At 34.6% G+C, this 19,098-nt stretch overlaps 1 protein-coding gene across 16 annotated transcripts in view; it reads left to right on the plus strand.

Moving 5' to 3' along the window:
* Positions 1-19,098, plus strand: part of ZEB1 (zinc finger E-box binding homeobox 1) — a 308,304-nt gene that overhangs the window by 65,913 nt on the left and 223,293 nt on the right. The window contains exon 2 of one of the 16 annotated variants that reach the window (XM_080685976.1): positions 5,883-6,036. The exons of 14 other annotated variants lie outside the window; for them this stretch is intronic. The gene's annotated coding sequence lies outside the window, so the exon portion shown is untranslated. Of the gene's footprint in view, positions 1-5,882; positions 6,037-19,098 lie in introns of those variants that run through there. One more of the 16 variants, XM_080685977.1, reaches the window with a different exon arrangement.

Raw genomic sequence — 19,098 nt, forward strand, 5'->3', positions numbered from 1 at the left:
CAAATTTTTTAAACTTAAACTATATAGGTAGTTACATTGTTATTAACTTAATTAGGGTACTCCTAAGCTGGCCTTTGCTAAAAACGTCCTCAATCTGATTGAGGTACCCTCAAGGGGCCAAAGAGCCACGGTTTGCCGACCACTGAGCTAAGGCATGATATTCTACTTTTGGAGGCTTTTATGTGCCTTGTGCACTCTTCTAGGCAGTTTACAACTATTAATTTAGCTAATGTTCATAGCAAGCCTATGTGGTAAATACTTTTATATTCATTTTTCAGGTGGAGAAACTAAGGCAGAGAGTCATAAATTAAATAAATTGTTCCAAAAATAACTTTCTTAAAAACATGGTAAAGATCCATGAAAAAGGTGAGGCATATTTCTTTGGTTGATGAAAAACCGCACAAAGCCAGCCAATCAATTATTCTCTCTCATCATTGATGTTTCCTCTCTCCCTCTCTCTCCTTTCCTCTCTGAAATCAGTTAAAAAAAACAAAAACAAAAAAACCTCAGCCCTGACTGGTTTGGCTCAGTGGATAGAGCATCTGCCTGTGGACTGAAAGGTCCCAGATTTGATTCTGGTCAAGGGCATGTACCTTGGTTGCGAGCACATCCCTAGTAGGGGGTGTGCAGGAGGCAGCTGATCGATGTTTCTATCAAAACATCGATGTTTCTAACTCCCTATCCCTATCCCTTCCTTTCTGTAAAAAATCAATAAATATATATTAAAAAAAAAACACCTCACAATATTTTCTAAAGGATTGCTGTGAATGATAATGAATAAACTGTTTTTATATAATATATTGGCATATCAATATGCTAATTCAGGATAGAGTACCTCAACAGCTAGAACTAAATATACCCTATATTTCTTTTAGGAAACCAGTCACAATTCTAGGTGAAAAGTAAGCACACACACACAAGCTTAGCACATTGAGGAAAACATTAAATTATTATAATTTCTAATAAACTCATATGATTTTTAAGACAACTGCCCTTATCTAAATGCATACATACACATGTATTTATACACATACATAAATGTTTACTACATATGTATATGTGCATATACATATATATTATATTGAAATATTACTTTTGTGAACAAATGAAATATAAGTAATAGTCCTTAATCATATAGTTTTTGCTTTTACTAGCATAAGATAAATCTTGATTTTTATGTGATAAAATATTCTATTTTTAATAATGAATGGTATGAATATTTTATGACTGTTTGCTCATAGACTAGACAGTAGGGTCTTGGGGGAATGTGTGATGGTTGTGATGGTGGTAGGGTAGAACTAATTTGTTTAGCATCATTGCCTGTTCAAAAGAGTTTTGGTGAGTGATTTTAGGTGTTGATAATGAGTTTTCTGACTTTTGCGACCAGTAGCACTAAAAAGTATGTTACATTTTATTAGAAACAGCTTATGAGTTATGACTGAATAGACATTGAAATCTAAATTGAGTTAGTGGCCAACTTTTATCTGTACAGTGAAATATAAACAGTGTTTCAACTATTTTTTTAAATATTTTCTACTTACAAATTATCTGAACTTCTTTTGCTGCCTATTTATGTATGGTTGGGATGAGTTATATCACCGGAAGCAGTCAAGATTAAACATTTTATTTCACTATCCATGTGGCATGCTTAAATTGCTAGACAATCCTATGAAAAAAATGTATAAAATAGGATGCTAGAAAATGAAAGAAAAATAGATGTGATGCCATGAAAAATTCTAGGATATTTTTTATAGAAAGTTTTGATAAAATTTTTTATAATCTTCAAACTCACATTTTTAGTCTGGGAGAGCTGGGTGCAAGACTTAATGCCTGCCTGAAAACTTACAAAGAGGGAGGTATCTGGTTTAAAGTAATCACACACATTTCTTTCCCTGCTTTATGAGTTGGTTCTTTGCATTTTCTGGGGCTGATGATCTGAATGTTTGAGATTAGCATGGAGGTTACAAGGTTGAAATCCTATCTAATAAAAGGGTAATATGCAAATTAACTATCACTCCGTCATAAAGATGGCGGTGCCCATAGCCACAAGGTGGTGGCGCCCAGTCCTCTCAGCCCTGCCAGAGTCCCCCAGTCCTGGGGGTCAGGCCGGGACGTGGAACACTTGCGTCATCGTCCCAGCGATGAGGCTAGTGTTCCGCGCCTGGCCACAGATGGGTCTCTGGGAAGTGGAGAGCCTCTGGACAGTGGGCGCGGAGTGGCCAGGGTCCGCAGAGAGCTATTGGCTCACGGATTCGTGCACAGGGCTACTAGTCTATCTTTCTTTTTTTTAAAAAATATATTTTATTGATTTTTTACAGAGAGGAAGGGAGAGGGATAGAGTTAGAAACATTGATGAGAGAGAAACATCGATCAGCTGCCTCCTGCACTCCGCCCACTGGGGATATGCCCTCAACCAAAGTACATGCCCTTGACCAGAATTGAACTTGGGACCGTTTAGTCCGCAGGCAGACGCTCTATCCACTGAGCCAAACCAGTTAGGGCTGGGCTATTAGTCTCTCTAATAAAAGTGTATCTCTTTTGGAGATACAGCCATTTATTTCCTTGATTATAGTTAAAAAGAATTTATACTTGCCCTGGCTGGTGGGCTTAATGTTTAGAGTGTCAGCCTGCACACCAAAGGGTCATGGGTTTGATTCGCAGTCAAGGAAACATACGTGGGTTGCAGGTTCATTCCCTGGCCCACATCAGGTCAGGTTCGGGAGGCAACCAATTGATGTATCTCTCTCACATCAGCGTTTCTCAGTCTCTCTCTCTCCTCCCCCCTCTCTTCCCTCCCTTCCACTCTCTCCAAAAAACAATCACTCTTTCTCAAAATTAATGGAAAACATCCTTGAGTGAGGATTAACAACACCAAAAAGCATTTGTTCTTAAAGCATCTTGATTTTGATGCTGACTTGCTGTGTGACTTTGGACAAATAATGTCCTAGTACTGGACCTGTTCTCTCACTTACAAAATGAGGGCTAGTACTAAATTATAAGACTCTTATAAATGGACTAGAGGCCTGGTGCATGAAATTCGTGCACTCGGGGGCAGGGGAGGAACCCTCAGCCTGCCCTGTATCCTCTCACAGTCCGGGAGCCCTTGGGGGATGTCCAACTGACAGCTTAGGCCCGCTTCCCGGGGGGAGCAGGCCTAAGCCATCAGTTGGATATCCTTAGCACTGCCATGGATGTGGGAGAGGCTCCCTCCACTGCCACTGCGCTCGCCAGCTGTGAACCCAGCTCGGGGCTTTTGGCTGAGCAGCGCTCCCCCTGTGGGAGCACACAGACCACCAGGGGGCAGCTCCTGCATTGAGCATCTGCCCCCTGGTGGTCAGTGCATTTAATGCCTGCCTGAAAATTTACAAAGAGGGAGGTATCATAGTGACTGGTTGTTCCTAACTGGTCGATTTGCATATTAGCCTTTTATTATATAGGATTAGTAGAATATATTTGAAATTATATACAAACACATAAACACGTTGACAAATCATTTGCTGTTCATCCTTGCTGGAATATGAAACTAGTTTTATTGTGTAGATGCATTACTGATAATCTTATTCATACCAAGAGAATCGTTCTGTGCTTTTTGATTCATGATATTGTTAATCTGATAGTGACTTTTCAGGATTATTTTTTGTATTAAAACTTAAATTACTGCCATGATGATTGGAATCATTAGGATCAGTGACATGAACAAATTTGGGATTGCTTCTCTTATACTGAAAACCTGATAAAAATATGCTTCTCTATAATTTCATTTGGCTAAGGAATTTATCTTTGATCTTTTGATCTTCTTCCAGAGTGAGGACATGAATATTTCCAGTGCCACATTCTATATTCAATTAATTTTTGCTTTGTGGGTTTCATCAGGCTAAATCAAAATAAAATGGTGGTATATTTTCTGCTTTAAAAATGCTTCTTGCCGAAACTGGTTTGGCTCAGTGGATAGAGCGTCAGCCTGTGGACTGAGGGGTCCCAGGTTTGATTCTGGTCAAGGGCATGTACCTTGGTTGCGGGCACATCCCCAGTAGGGGGTGTGCAGGAGGCGGCTGATCGATGTTTCTAACTCTCTATCCCTCTCCCTTCCTCTCTGTAAAAAATCAATAAAATATGTTTAAAAAAATGCTTCTTGATATAAAGTTTAAGATCAGCCCCACATGTGACAAATATACTCAAACAATTTAAACTGCCCCAGTGTACTTGTTTTTCTCTTGGAAATCTAACCATTCATATGTCTTTATGCACTATTCTCCTCCCCACAACACACACACACATTCCATGTCAAGTTTTAGATTATAAACTCTTTGAGGAAGGTGTTTAACTTTTCCTTTGTATCTCATAGTACTCAGGAAGGAACTCTCTTAGTTTCTGAATACTTTCAAAATGTTATTGATATTGATGGTTTTGCATTCAAATTATTGGGGTCAGTGTGATTAACTCAAAGACATAGTAGTTTTGATAAGCTTTAGGCTTTGTTCTGAAGTCATCTTCTCTTGAGTTATCATAAGTTGATTATTACCTTATGTTCTTTTTCATATAATACCATGATATCAGGTTATTAATATGGGAAAGTCTGTCAGGGTATAGAAGCACATGTGGATAGAAGTGCATGTGCACGTACACAAGTACTTCTGTGTATGTATGAGAGAGCAGGCACACAGAATATATGAAAATTTGGGGTACATCTTATGCTTAGCATTTTAATTTGAATCTTATATAACTATGTGCACTGAATATTGGAGCTATTATAGTTGACATTCAGAAAGTTTTTAAACAGTGGCAAAACTGGTAACTTAGGAAGATGAGGACATGTTTTCTTTCAAGGTTTCATTTTAGTTTTACTTTTTCCTGTGTTGCCAAAGATTTAAATTGTCAAGGATACATAATTATTGAAAAGGACTAACTTACAGCTGGGCAGAAATGATATTGAAGCTCCAAGGTATATCTTAACATTTTGGGGAAAATTTATTATGCATAATATTTTAAAAGCATCAAAACAGAGACTGTAAAAGTCAACTATCATAAAGAATAATGGCTGAAAGCTGAAAGTCATATATAGTTGACAGACTACAAAGATTATCTATATATATAGGGACTGGAACAGTGGAATGACCGGAATGACCGGTCGCTATGACATGCACTGTGGCAGCCAACTGGCCCAATGGGCGTCCCCGATCAGCCCTCCCAACTGCCCACTGCCCCTCTACCCTGGCTGGCCTGGCACCAATCAGCCCCCATTGGGGTGTTGGCTGGCTGGACCCCACCCGTGCATGAATTCATGCACTGGGCCTCTAGTAAATAATAATTAAGAGAAAAAGAGCCTAAATTGGTGCAGAAAAGGGGCTGAGCTGTTTTGCATTATAATTAGAAGTCTGTAATCATATATTTTGTCTCAATACAAAGAATGATCTTTGCAGTCAGGGCATGTCTCTTCTGTGTAACCTTGAACTCTAATGGTATGTGCTACTATAAGTAGTTGATGATGTAATAAATATTTTATGAATATGGATGATACTGTCAAAGTGTATTCAAATATTATTGTTAGTTTTAAGTTAATATTTGACAAAATTAAATTTATGACTCTATTTGATAATAGATACATCATTGTATAAATACTGTCTTTATCATGTGTTAATTTTGGTTATAGAATAATAGAGTCAGCTTTTTTTGAAAGCTTCAAAGTGTACTTGAAATTGTTCTCTGTAGATAATCGAATTTTAGAGAGTTTTTGGGTTTATTTTATCCTAGTATTTCTTCTTAAACATAATATTATTACTGCTTGAAAGAGGTAAATCAAAATCATTCACTTTTTTTGAGTTATCATGCACATTATCAGTTGGTGGATGTGGAAACAATTTAATAAAGCTTGGGTAATTTAGTTTCAGTCTAAATTCTCAACTGGCAATTGGCCGAAAACTCCTATCTGAAGAAGTGAGCATCCAAATGTCATTTTGTGATTTGTCTACTGTCTGCTTGACATAGCAAGCCCTATCAAGAAAAACAAATGGAGTGACTATCAAAAGAAAATCAATGGTAAGAGTTTTCACTTAAATTATAAAGTATGTGTGTGTGTGTGTGTGTGTGTGTGTGTGTGTAAAGCATACCAATTTATTATATTTGAATTAAGATTTTAGAACTTTAAAAATTTAGGACGTAATTAATGTCAAATGTCTGAGTTTATAGGTCAATGACTTACATTTGTAATAAAATGTATGAAAAAATGGTTTTATATGTAAGATATTTTATATGCTTAATGTTGATTAAAATAGTAATAAAATGTGAAAAATCAGTTATACAGTTCATGTCTAGTATAAGAACTTCAGTTCTTTGTAGTTCTACTGTAGTTATCTTTTAAAATAGCCTATTATAGATATTGCTTGAGGAAAGTTTAACTTACAAAAATTATACCCATCTGCATTTATCTATTAGTTGCATAGATACTTCTTACTTAAAGTAAATGTCATAAATTATGCAGCAGTCTGTTGATTTCTGTTTTGTTTTTACTTCCATTATAAAATGATAGAGGGAAAATAAAGTATATCACATAGTAATACCACTTAGTTTAATATTAACTTTTTAAAAATTTATTATTGATGCAATACTTCTGTGGAAAATATTAAATTCTTAAAATTAGATGTCTATATACTCCAAATAGAGTGGAATGGGTATTCATAATATAGCACAGTATCAAATTTTGGTGGTAAAATCAGACAGCTCTCTCCTGCCTTACCAATTTGCACTGAGAAAGTAATTCAAATTCGGCTAAATTTTTATATGTTTCAAGTGGCCTTAAACTTAATATTTTTGTTCTCATTGTATTTGGTTCTTACTTATCCCTTTATTTGGTGTCCTATCAGTTCCATTATTAGTTAACTTTAGACAGGAGTGGAAATAGTAACTTCTAAAGGATGAAATCTAAAATCACTGTTTATCAGAGCTTTTTCTAGTGTCTCCAGGGATATAGAACTACAACTGGATAATGGGTGATGAAGGTCAAATATAAGTAATAGATTGTGATTCTGTTGTCAAACATAATTTTTGAGATTGACAGAGTTTGAGTAATTTTTCTTGCTCAAAGATGTCTAAATGATGTTAATTCAATGTGACCATGCTCTTAACTATTTTCTAGAGCCAAATAACACACACATCAGGAATAGCACATGTGACAAGCACCTAGCTAGCATAGCATCTGTTATCCTATAGGCATTCAAACATTGACAGAGAACTCAGTATTCTATTTTGCAACATCTGTCTTTCAATCCATCTATCTAGTAATTCTAATTTTTATAGATTGTTTGCTGTTTATGATTCATTCATCTAGCTGCTGAGGATAATATGGTGCAGTTAAGAACAGATATTTCCTAATTGCTTTTGAACTTACAGTGTAGATGTTAATTGTAGTAACAAATGTAAAATTGTAACTAGAACCAATACTATGGAAAGGTATCCTATCTAATAAAGAGGGAATATGCTAATTGACCATCACGCCTTCACAAAGATGGCAGCACCCACAGCTAATAAGGAGGGAATATGCTAATTGACTGACATACCCTCAAAGATGGCGGCACCCACGGCCACAAGATGATGGTGCCCAGTCCTCTTAGCCCTCCAGCCTCCCAGGGCCAGCCCGAGGTGGTGGCTGCCCAGCTGCTCAGGGCCACCCGAGGCTCAGGTAACCAGGGCCGGCCAAGGCTTGTGCTGCCGGCAGTGGCAGCAGCAGAGGTGTGATGGGGGCATCACCTTTCCCTGATCGCCAGGTTGCCTCCCACCACTGAGGGCTCCCGGACTGTGAGAGGGGGCAGGCTGGGCTGAGGGATGCCCCCTCCAGTGCATTAATTTTTATGCACCGGGCCTCTAGTGTTACTATGAGTGTAGAAGCAATATGGTTGCTGTGTAAATAAAGCATAGGACCAACGCATTTCTCAAAGTGAATTGATAAGTTTTTTTTTTTTACTTTAGTTAAATTTATACTTCTACTAAATTAATATCTTTGAGCAAGGCATGTTGGAAAACTAGATTCTAACCATGGAAGAAAAAAATTTATGCTACTATTCTATTTTCTTTGATTTCTTATAACAAAGCCTTGTCAAAATAACATTCTTATGTGTGAATTTCACTTATGGGAGAGAATCTTATAAGATCCTTTTTAACATTTCAGGATTAAGGGCAATGAATGATAACCCTGATTTTTTCAACTGAATTTAAGTTAGTTAAAGGATATCGTATTTAATAAATGACTAATATGCAAATTGTCCCCTCAACCGGGAGTTTGACTGTGAGTTTGACCAGGGGGCGGGGCCCCTCCCCATGATTGGTCCCAACCCCTATTGGTCCCCCCACCCTGATCAGGGTGGACCGGCCAGACCCCACCCGTGCTTGAATTGGTGTACCAGACCTCTACTTAACCACAAAATAACTGCTATCCTCTTCTTAGCAACTATATTCCATTCTAGTATCAAGCCAGTACAGGGCTTTATTTATCACTCATTTTATATCATTGAGTTGTTACATACAGACATTGAAATTTTTTAATAGATTTTTTTTAGAGAGATAGGAAGGTAGAAGGAGAGAGAAACATTGATGTGAGAGAGAAACAATGTTTGGTTGCCTCCCATACGTAAACCTCAGCTCTGGTGCACAGGACTACACTCCAACCAACTGAGCCACACTGGCCTGGGCCATTCAGATTTTTTTTATTGGTAGTATGATTTCCTTAATCCACTTTTATCCCTTTGAAAGGAAATATAAAATGTACATTTTTAAATAAATTTATTCTAGAACATACATATTTATTAAATTTTAAAAAATAAATGCTAGAGCATTTGGATACCTAAATGTTTACACTTTCTCTGTAGGACACAGAATCTTGTCTAAGGGAAAGACATTACAGAATTTTGAAAAAATAATGAAGTTAGTTGTTTTTATTTTTGTTATATTGGTCAACACTCTCATTGAAGACTAGCTTTTCTTTATTCATCTGAATAAACAAACTGAATCAAAGCATACAATCTAGTATAAAACTAAAATCAGAAAAGCTTCTTTTTGTAATAGAAATGAACTTTACTATTAAAATTTTTAAACCATTTAAATATAAATAAATATGAATATTTTTCAAATGGCAAAATTCAAATTAAGTCCATTGTTAACTTTTTCCTCAAAATTTTTATTTTCAATTTAATCTCTATGCTGACTTCTAAAATTCTTTTTCTGGCTATACTCAAAAAATTATACACCAACCTCACTTTTAAGTGTTCTGCTTTGAAGATCTAAGGTCAGATACCTAGGCAGTTACACGTGTCATGTCTGTGAGAAAGATGTCCTTCCCGTATCTCGAAGATGGAGTACAGTGTCCATGACATTGTTTCTGTGACAGCTCTTTTTGGGTCTGTGGTGTTAGCTTTTATTGGTCTATGATATCATGTGGAGAATTGGGTTTTTAACTACATAAAGATATTTAAAACATAGAGTATATAAACATCACAGATTAATATGTAGCATTTCCTTTACTGAAAAGAGTGAAAAATGATCTTATTTCTAAGCAAACTAAGGTCTACCAATACTTATCAGTTTTTAACTATATAACTTATAGCAGATAATATAGCATCTGATTGGGTTAGTGTATGTTGTAATATAATGGCTTCTCTTTTGAACTTTGGGGCTACTACTGTGAAAAGAAATGGTGATTAACAATTGTATGAAATTGCAAGTTTGAGAAAGAAAATTTTTTTTCTTGTTAATCTTCATCTGAGGATATTTTTTCCACTGATATTTAGAGAGAGTGGAAGTGGGGGAGAGAAAAGGGGGGGGGGGAGAGAGGCATCAATGTGAGAGAGTTACATCAATTGGTTGCCTCCTGTACGTTTCCACTGATATTTAGAGAGAGTGGAAGGGGGGGAGAGAAAGGAGGGGGAGAGAGGCATCAATGTGAGAGAGATACATCAATTGGTTGCCTCCTGTACATGCCCCAACTGGAGCCAGAGATTGAACCTGCAACACAGGTACGTGCCCTTGACTTGAGAACCTTCGGTGAGCAGGTCAACGCTCTAACTATTGAGCACACTGGCCAGGGAGAGAAAGGAAAATTTTAATGAAAGTTATTGTTGATAGTTGTGGGAAGTAAAAGAATGTTTTAAGTTTAGAATAAGAATGAAGCTTACAAATATGGAAAATAAAATGGATTGCCTTTCAAGGTTCATTGATTTAAGTATCTGTGACAGAAGTTTATCAGGAAGGAATTCTTGTTTATATATATAAACCACAGCATTTTTTGAAGGAAATTTGTGGCACATCTTAAAAATGAATATATTCATAATAATTATATAAAATATTTTACTATTCTATGAAATACATATTATTAGAAATATTAAGTTACTGCTTATAGGAATTTTTACTAAATAAACTTAAAAGATAAAAGAGCAAGTTCCATTCATTTATTCTGTAAATTCTTATTGGCAGTCTGTTGTAAGTCAGGCATTGTACACATTTGGGGGCATAGTCACAAATAAGACTGATGTGATAATTATAGTCTGCCAAGCAATTTAGGTATTAAGTAATTATAATAAAGTATAGAATCTTGTGATATTATAATAACAAAGAAGACCTTTCTTAAGGATACTTTGAGAATTGCTAATTATTTAATCAGTTTACTTTCCTGTTATTTTTTAACATAAAAATTGGACAAAATTCTTTGAGAATGGATCTTGAGGAACTAGTAGAGACTGAAATAGTCTTTTTAAATAGCTTATTTAAAATAAGAAATTGTGAGACCAGTAGGTGTGGCTCAGTGTTTGAGTGTTTGACCTATGAACCAGGAGGTCACAGTTTGATTCCCAGGCAGGGCACATGCCCAGGTTATGGGCTCAATCACCAATAGGGGGCATGCAGGAGGCAGTCGATCAATGATTCTCTCTTAACATTGATGTTTCTCTCTTCTTCCTCCTTCCTCTCTGAAATTGATTAAAAAAATATACTTAAAAATAAATAAGAAACTGCTATAGAAAAGTATTCAAGTTTCTGAAGTACCAAGAAATGTGAATATAAGCAGCACAAACTCATACTGCCTATCTTTTATATTCTGAATTATATAGATCATTGAATAAAGTTATATGTAGCAGTGTTAGATTAATAATTTCTGAGTTGTAGTGGTTAAGAAATTGGGCTCTCGAGTCAAGCCTGTTGGGTTTGAGTATTAACTCGGCAGAAACTTTGCAATTTTAGGAAAGTTGTATAACTCCTCTGTGCTTCAGTTTCCTCATCCTTAAAATGGGGATCATAAGAGTACATACCTTATAGAAAAAAAATTATTTGATGCATATAAAATGCTTAGAACTGTATGTGGCACACAGAAAGTGCTTATAGAAAGGGCTCTATATATTATATACTTAACAATAACAATCATAATAATTTCCTCATCTCAAAAATGTCCCACCTAATTCACAAAGTTGGACCAACTGAAATAATTTCAGAATTATTATTTTATACACACACACACACACACACACACACACACACACACACACACACAAGAGCTGTTATCTTTATTACTGCTAAACAAAATGTCACTGAAATATTCACCCAAGCTTTGGGACCTCTTTAAGAAGGATTATAGGAGTTACTAAAAGGCCTCCATAGATTGTTTATAGAGGACCAAGGTTATCTCAGCATGTAACGCAAGATTTAGTCTGTCCCAGTCATTATGGAACTGATCCTTCTTGTTTAAGAAAGGAAATATGAAAGATCTTCTCTTACTTACTCCATGGAAGGTAAGCCCAAAGCAGTTTAGAGTAAGTTTGGAAAGGAAATGACTATGTCAATATGAAATATTCTTTTTCCTGTAGAAACCTCAACAAAGGTTTCCTTTCTATAATAGGTCTACATTATATTTGTAAACTTAATCATAGATAAGACTACTTGTTATTTTTACTTACCTTATTACCATTCTCAACTGTCTCAAGAGAGTCATATATTACATTATCTACCTTTATATATAGTTTGTGTAAATATTTTTAAATTTGTAAAAAATACTTTCATCTATACTTTTACTATACCCTTTAGTGTGATATCCTAGCAAAATTGCTTTAAGAGTTAAATAATTTTTGCTAAATAATTTTTGTTGGAAAACAATTTTAGGGTGAAATTATATTTGACATTTTCTTTGAACTATAATTCTATGGCTTACATATATACATATATATATAATTTATATATTTGTAGGTTAATTATCATAAGTGCACCTTTAATGAATTGTTTTTAGGTGAAGTATTTGAATTAAATCTAAAATTAGGTATTTTATAACCTAGTGTGTTTATTTTTGTTTGTAAAATGGAATTGTTTCTTTCATTTTAACTTACTAATAATACTGTCATGGTAGCCTAAAAGAATTATGCTATTACTCTACTTAGGCCTTATGAAGATCAGAACCATGGAAATAACACTTAGACATGAAGCAGAAAATCTAAAATCTAGATTCTACCCTGCCACCAATGAATGGAGGGATTGTAGATACATGGACCTACTAAAATTATGAGGCCGTCTTAGCATCTCAGTCTCCTCATTATATATGTGTGCATGTATATGTGCATATGTGTGCAAATATATACACACATATGTATATATTTATCCCAAATTATTGCTCCAAATTGAAACAAAATGCTAAAAATTCATTGTTTTTAATGTCAAAATATACTAAGTTAAGAATTCTATTCTAAAAAGTATTTTACATAATACCTTCAAGTGAAAATACGTTACTGATTTTTATATATACTATTTCATGACTTCTCAAATACCCCTATATAAATTACGTACTGTTCTTTAACTTCCAAGAGAAATAAAAATGTCTTTAGTTTGTCTAACTGATTTCCTTGTTATAAGATTAACATTTTTTAATAAACATTTTCAGAAGGTACTAAGTTATTTTTTTATACCTATGGATTAAGTTTTTATAAACTAGCTTTAAATAGCTACAGAAGTCTTAGCAACTCTTTTGTTTGCAACACTATAGGGCATTTCTAGTTCTGCAAATAGTGTCATGAGTTGTCAGATTAATTTACTAATTCATTATAGATTATAGCTTTTTAAGGGAAAAATAAAGCTAGCGTAATATGTGTATTTTCTCCCTCTCTTTCTCTCCCCCCGTGTGTCTCTGTGTCTCTCTCGTTTGCTTTAACAAATGGTCTTCTTAAATTATTTAAACACCATTTATACTCCTACTAAAGAGGAGAGGCTTGACTAGGAGCTGCTAATTGAAGCACCACTATGTTATCCAACTCCGCATTAGTGTTGTAGAGGTCTGTGCCCTGATAGGTTTCAAGTCAAGTGAATTTTGGGTGGAAAATGTTACACACACACACACACACACACACACACACACACACACACACTAGAGGCCTGGTGCATGAAATTCATGCATGGGTACAGTCCCTAGGCCTGGCCTGCAGTCAGGGCTATCTTCCCCAGTTGCCCACAGCCGGCCCCATCCCCTGCTGCCACCCACCCCCGGTTCCCTGTTCACCAGGGATTGGAGACTGCCAGCTGGGGGAGGAACCAAGAGGTCACCTGTTCCTGCCCACTTGCTGGCTGCACCCCCTAGCAGGGCAGGGGCCTTGGCCTGGTGCCACCCGGGTCCCCCACCACCCACCCCCGGTCCCCTATCTGCCATTGGGAGATTGGAGCTTGCTGGCCGGGGAAAGGGACTGAGAAGTAGTCAGTGTGCCTCATAGTAACTGGTAGAGTGGTCGTTCTGGTCATTCTGCCATTAGGGTCAATTTGCATATTACGCTTTTGTTATATAGGATATATATATATATATATATGTGTGTGTGTGTGTGTGTGTGTGTGTGTGTGTGTGTGTGTCTGTCTGTCTGTCTAACCATAAGTAGTTGGTTGGTCAACCTGTTGAACTATTAGGCGCTACTATAGTCTTAACTAGAAAATTTTTTCATATAAAAAAATTAAAGTTAAAATAACGGATTTAACAACACCTGTATTGTGAGCTACTATCTATTAAACGTTAAAGTGTGACAAGGGCATTGAATGCAAACATTTTTTTGGACACAGATAATAGTATTTTAATTTATGAATTATTCAGAAGAAATATTATCATGCAACCATATGAAAAAGAGATTGAAAATTATGAGAAATAAAATGAACATAAAGAAAACTTTTTCCAGGATTTATATCATAAAATAATGTTTTTATAAGGGGAGGAATAAGTGATAACTTAAGTGGTGGAAGTATAGATGGTGAAATATGCAAGGGGCATAAGGAAGTGTTTTGGTTTGAAATGTATTTCTGCCTTATACTTTACCTATTAGAAGTCCATTTAAATTTTTAGGAGGAGCATATAAATATAAATATAACCGTTTTTTTAAATTTCTTTATTGATTAAGGTATTACATATGTGTCCTCATCCCCCCATTAAAAATATATCTGTTGATGTTAAACTTTTATCTGTCATTCATTTGAATACCTGAGTACCTACTAAGTATAAGATTTTATACTATTTTTTATTTAGCACAGTAAGGCTGTGTATAGCACACTGCCTCCTATTACTTAGCTGAAACCAGTCAGTCTTATTCAGAGAAGGGAGTATCTATTGGTTAAAGAGGGGTCATTTGAAACATGGGACAATTTTTGAAAATGCAGACCCAAGTAATATATTCCATTAATAAGAAGGCAGAATGAATGAATTGAGATATGAAGGAGTTAAGAAAATACCAAGATAAAATAATTTAATTTGCATTGGTTCAGTGTGTTGTACAAACTGTCAGATCTTTAATGTGCTAGTTAATTTTGGGGTACAAATTATTTTATTTTTCTGAAATTTTGTTCCCTAAAGTACTGCTGGATTTAAATTTACAATTTTTTTTTACAAATATGCATATACACAGTAACAATATGTGCAAGTCAAATTTAATTTTCAAGTGTATCATTTAGAATATGGTCACATCTGTGCCAATCACAGTTCAATCTGTTGTATCTTTTTCATCCTTTGTCTAGATCTGAATGTTTGTAGGTAACAGTTCTATTTTTACTTGTACTAGTATATATTTAGATGAATAGATCATGTTCCAGGGGCCTGATTATTTAAAAATTATTGTGAAAAATTCTAACATAACACAAAAAAAGAGAGACTTGTGTAGTAAGCTCCCTATATCTATGACCCAAATTTAATATTGGCAAAAATTTGCCATATTTTCTTTATCTACTTTCTCCTTTTTCCTCAAGTATTTTAAAACAGATTCCAGGCTTTGTCTTTTAACTCCTACATTCTTCAGTATGCTTCTCTTAAAAAAATACATTTTTATATACCTAAACCTTATCACATCAAACAAAATAAACAATAATTCTTTATCACCTGATATTTCTCTATTCAGTTTCCCCTGTTGGATTAAAAATTTCATTTTACATTTCGGTTGTTCATTCAGAATCCAAACATGATTCATACAGCACTTGGTTGTTAGGACTGTCCTATGATTAATATGCCTTTTTTTTCCCTTCACCAGTCTACCTTTCTTCTCCCTCTCCCACCCCTGCCTTCCTTCCCTTCTCTTCCTCTTTCTTGTCCTTCCTGCTCATGACTTACTATGAGAAACTGGGTAGGTAGGCTATCCCATAGAATATTTCCCATTTTGGATTTTTATGTTGGTTTGTTCGATTAACTTATTTATCTAACCTCTAAATTTCCTGTAAATTAGAAGTTAGCTTAAAATACTTACTAGACTCAAGTTAAGCATTGATTTTGATGGTGGGGAGGATTGACAGGAATTATTCATACACGGGGCTATTCCTTTATACTGCATCACATCAGGGAGCACATAGCATTTACTGCTTCACTCACAGCAGTGCTAAAATTGATCAGTGGTGACAGTGCAGTCTCTCCACTGAGAACTTTCCATCAACTTTGCCTTTCATGGTTTCATTCATTGCTAACTGTTCTTTGAATCAATTCTGTCATTAGGGTTTGAAAAATAATGAATCAGCCACCCTTTCTATATTTATTAGTGGGAATTCTATAAAGAAGAAACTTTTCTCATAAACTATGACTTTTTTATTTCCCTGAAATAGTTCAGCCTAGAAAGAAACCTGGTACTTTTACTATCTCTTAAATACCTAGGTTAATATCCGAGAGTAACTTTGCATACAAGGAGCACATAGCATTTAAGTACCCATGTAATTGTAGGATTTTTATAAAATATATTTCTTATTTGATTTTTATGAACATTTTCAGTATTAGGATAGCTGTATATAGTCAACATGTACAATGTTGGTCATATAATAGCTGAGCACCTTTTCCTGGTCCTACTTGGTCAAATATTCTGTTTTGTGATGAGTCATTGGTGATGAGTTGAGCTTTAAGGAATAGGATTTTTTATTAGGTCAGCAACTGAACAACATCACCTAGGAGAGTAAAAGCATTTAGGTGGGGATTATTTTATATTGCTAGAATTATAAATTTAAATTTGGTAATGAACAGTCAGCATTTTTATTAGATTTATTAGGATAACATTGGTTAATAACATTATGTAAATTTCATGTGTACAACTTTATAACATTACATATGTATACACTATTGTGTCCTCACCACCTGAAGTTTAGTCTCCTTCAGACACCATATATTTGACCATCTTTACCCTCTTTTTCATCTTCCCATCCTCCTTTCCCTCTGGTAACCATTATTTTGTTGTCTGTACCTATGAGTTTAAGGTTTTTGTTTGTTCCTTTTTTTATATTTCACATATGAGTGAAATCAAATGGTTCTTATCTTTTTCTGACATTTCATTTAGCACAATACTCTCAAGATCCATCTATATTGTCACAAATGGCAATATTTCATCTTTTCTGTGGCTGAGCAGTATTCCATTACATACTATAAGTTCTACATCTTTTTATTAGTTTTTTCAATAAATGCATTTTTTCCAACTAACTTCATTTTATTTAATATTGTTAATGAACAAACACTGAAGAAGAAAAGCTATAATATTTTATTTTGAGATGACATGATTGATTAAGAATATCTATGGTAGTCAACTTTAAAACCATTTATAAACTTATAAACAACAAAATTTTAATAATAAAGTGCTGTGTATACCATATTTTTAGACCAGCTAAAAAAACATAATGGGAGAATCCACTCAGAAATGTAACAAACAAAATAAGTACTTAGCGATGAATTTGAGAAAGATGTTAGACCTTTGGGGGGAAAAAAATTAACATATTGGAAAACATTTTTTAAGATTCAAATAAATGGAGATACACTGTTTCTGAATCATGAGAATATTGGCAAGTTAATTGACTATAAGTAATTTATGGACATTTAGGTTTACTTCTAAATTTCAAAATTTCTAGTGATTTATTTTATAGGGATTCTACAATGAGGGTAAGTCTCACCTTACTACACATCAGAAACATTTTCTAATTCTCATCTAAGGATATACTTTTATTGATTTTTAGAGAGAGAGGAAGGGGAAGAGAGAGGGAAAGAGAAATATCGATCGGTTGCCTCCTGTACTTGCCCCAACCAGGGATCGAATCTTCAACCTATGTATGTGCCTTTAGTGGGAATTGAATCCGCAACCTTTTTGGTGCAAGGGACACTCCAACCAGTTGAGCTACCAAGCCAGGGCACATTTTGAAGCAACAGTGTCTAAACAGTGGTAATGATACAGAAATAGATGTATAATCCAGGTACTCTGTGGGAAATTTCTACCCGCAGATATTTAAATACAAATTTTTCTTGAACCACTGACTTCTTAGTCAGTGTCAAGAGAAAGGCCCTTTGTCCTCCTGTGACTTATGCAAATTCCTTTTGCCTTTGCTTGCATGCCACCCTGATTTCTGCCAACATCAAATACAGATGTGAAATCAACCTTTTTAGTAATTTCAGAAATTTATTTAGCATTATATGAGTTCAAAGACTCTGAGTAGGTGATAAAATCAGCACATGTTTTTCTTCCTTTTTGAGTAAAACATTACTGTCCATATCCATGCTCTTTTTCTGAAATTCAACACTTTCCTAAATTATTACAGTTGCCTTCTTAATGGAAAGTCTGAAAAGAAATATTTTTGTCCATCTTATAAAACATAGCTTACTGGAGCATTATGAGGAACCCAAAATTAGTCCCATCTATATATAATACCTTAATATATGATAAAATATTATTTTCTAAAGGATAGGCCACTTACAGGATATTCATTCAGTAGTATTAGGTAGTAGCATTTAGTGGTATAACTGCAAGACTGGACGAATAAATGTTTTCCTTCCTCTTTATATAGCCATAGGAATTTTTTTTTTAAGTAGCATAGAAAATACTTTTTCATTTCATATTTGAAGTATTAGTAGAACTCACCAAGGTAAAGATGTACTTGAATGTTAAAAAATTTTATTGGGCTAACATATTATAATTAAAAGGATTATAGAAAGTTGTGGAACATATCCTCATCAAATATTACAAAGAAAATGGTACTAGCTATAACAATTTATATTATTGCAGAATATGCAAATTTAGAATCAAGATCCTAATATATAAATAAGAAAAATATGACAGTTAAGATTTGAAAATAAATATGAATAATGAAAAAGTATGAGGAAAAACATTTAATTATGTACTTACAAGTTACAAAATAAAAATGACTTTGAGAAACAGTTTTTTCATTCTTTTAAAGGAGCCAAATTTTTCAAAAAGAAATCTAATATTGTCAAGGTAAGAAGTGATACCAAACTTTTGGGAAGAAATACAGGAATATGTGATGAGAGGCCCAGTAATGTTCAGATATTTCACTTGCAGGAATTTAGGTATAAATATTTTGCCAATTATAAATCATATATGTAGAAAAATGCTCAATTTAGAGACTAATATAGACATTAATGTAAAATATATTGTCTTAAATGATTATTCTTGAAGACTCCAGAACAATTGTCCAATAGAACTTTCTGTATTGATGGAAATATTCTGTAATTTACACTGTCCAATGGTGGTAGCCTGAGTACTTGAAATGTGGCTAGGCGCTAGGGCAACTGAGGAACTTAATTTTTAATTTTATTTAACATTATTTAAATTTAAATACATGGGGGCCCTGGCTGGTTTTGTTTGGCTC

This window comes from Plecotus auritus, assembly GCF_963455305.1.
Source record: "Plecotus auritus genome assembly, chromosome: 1".
In the NCBI taxonomy this organism is placed as follows: domain Eukaryota; kingdom Metazoa; phylum Chordata; class Mammalia; order Chiroptera; family Vespertilionidae; genus Plecotus; species Plecotus auritus.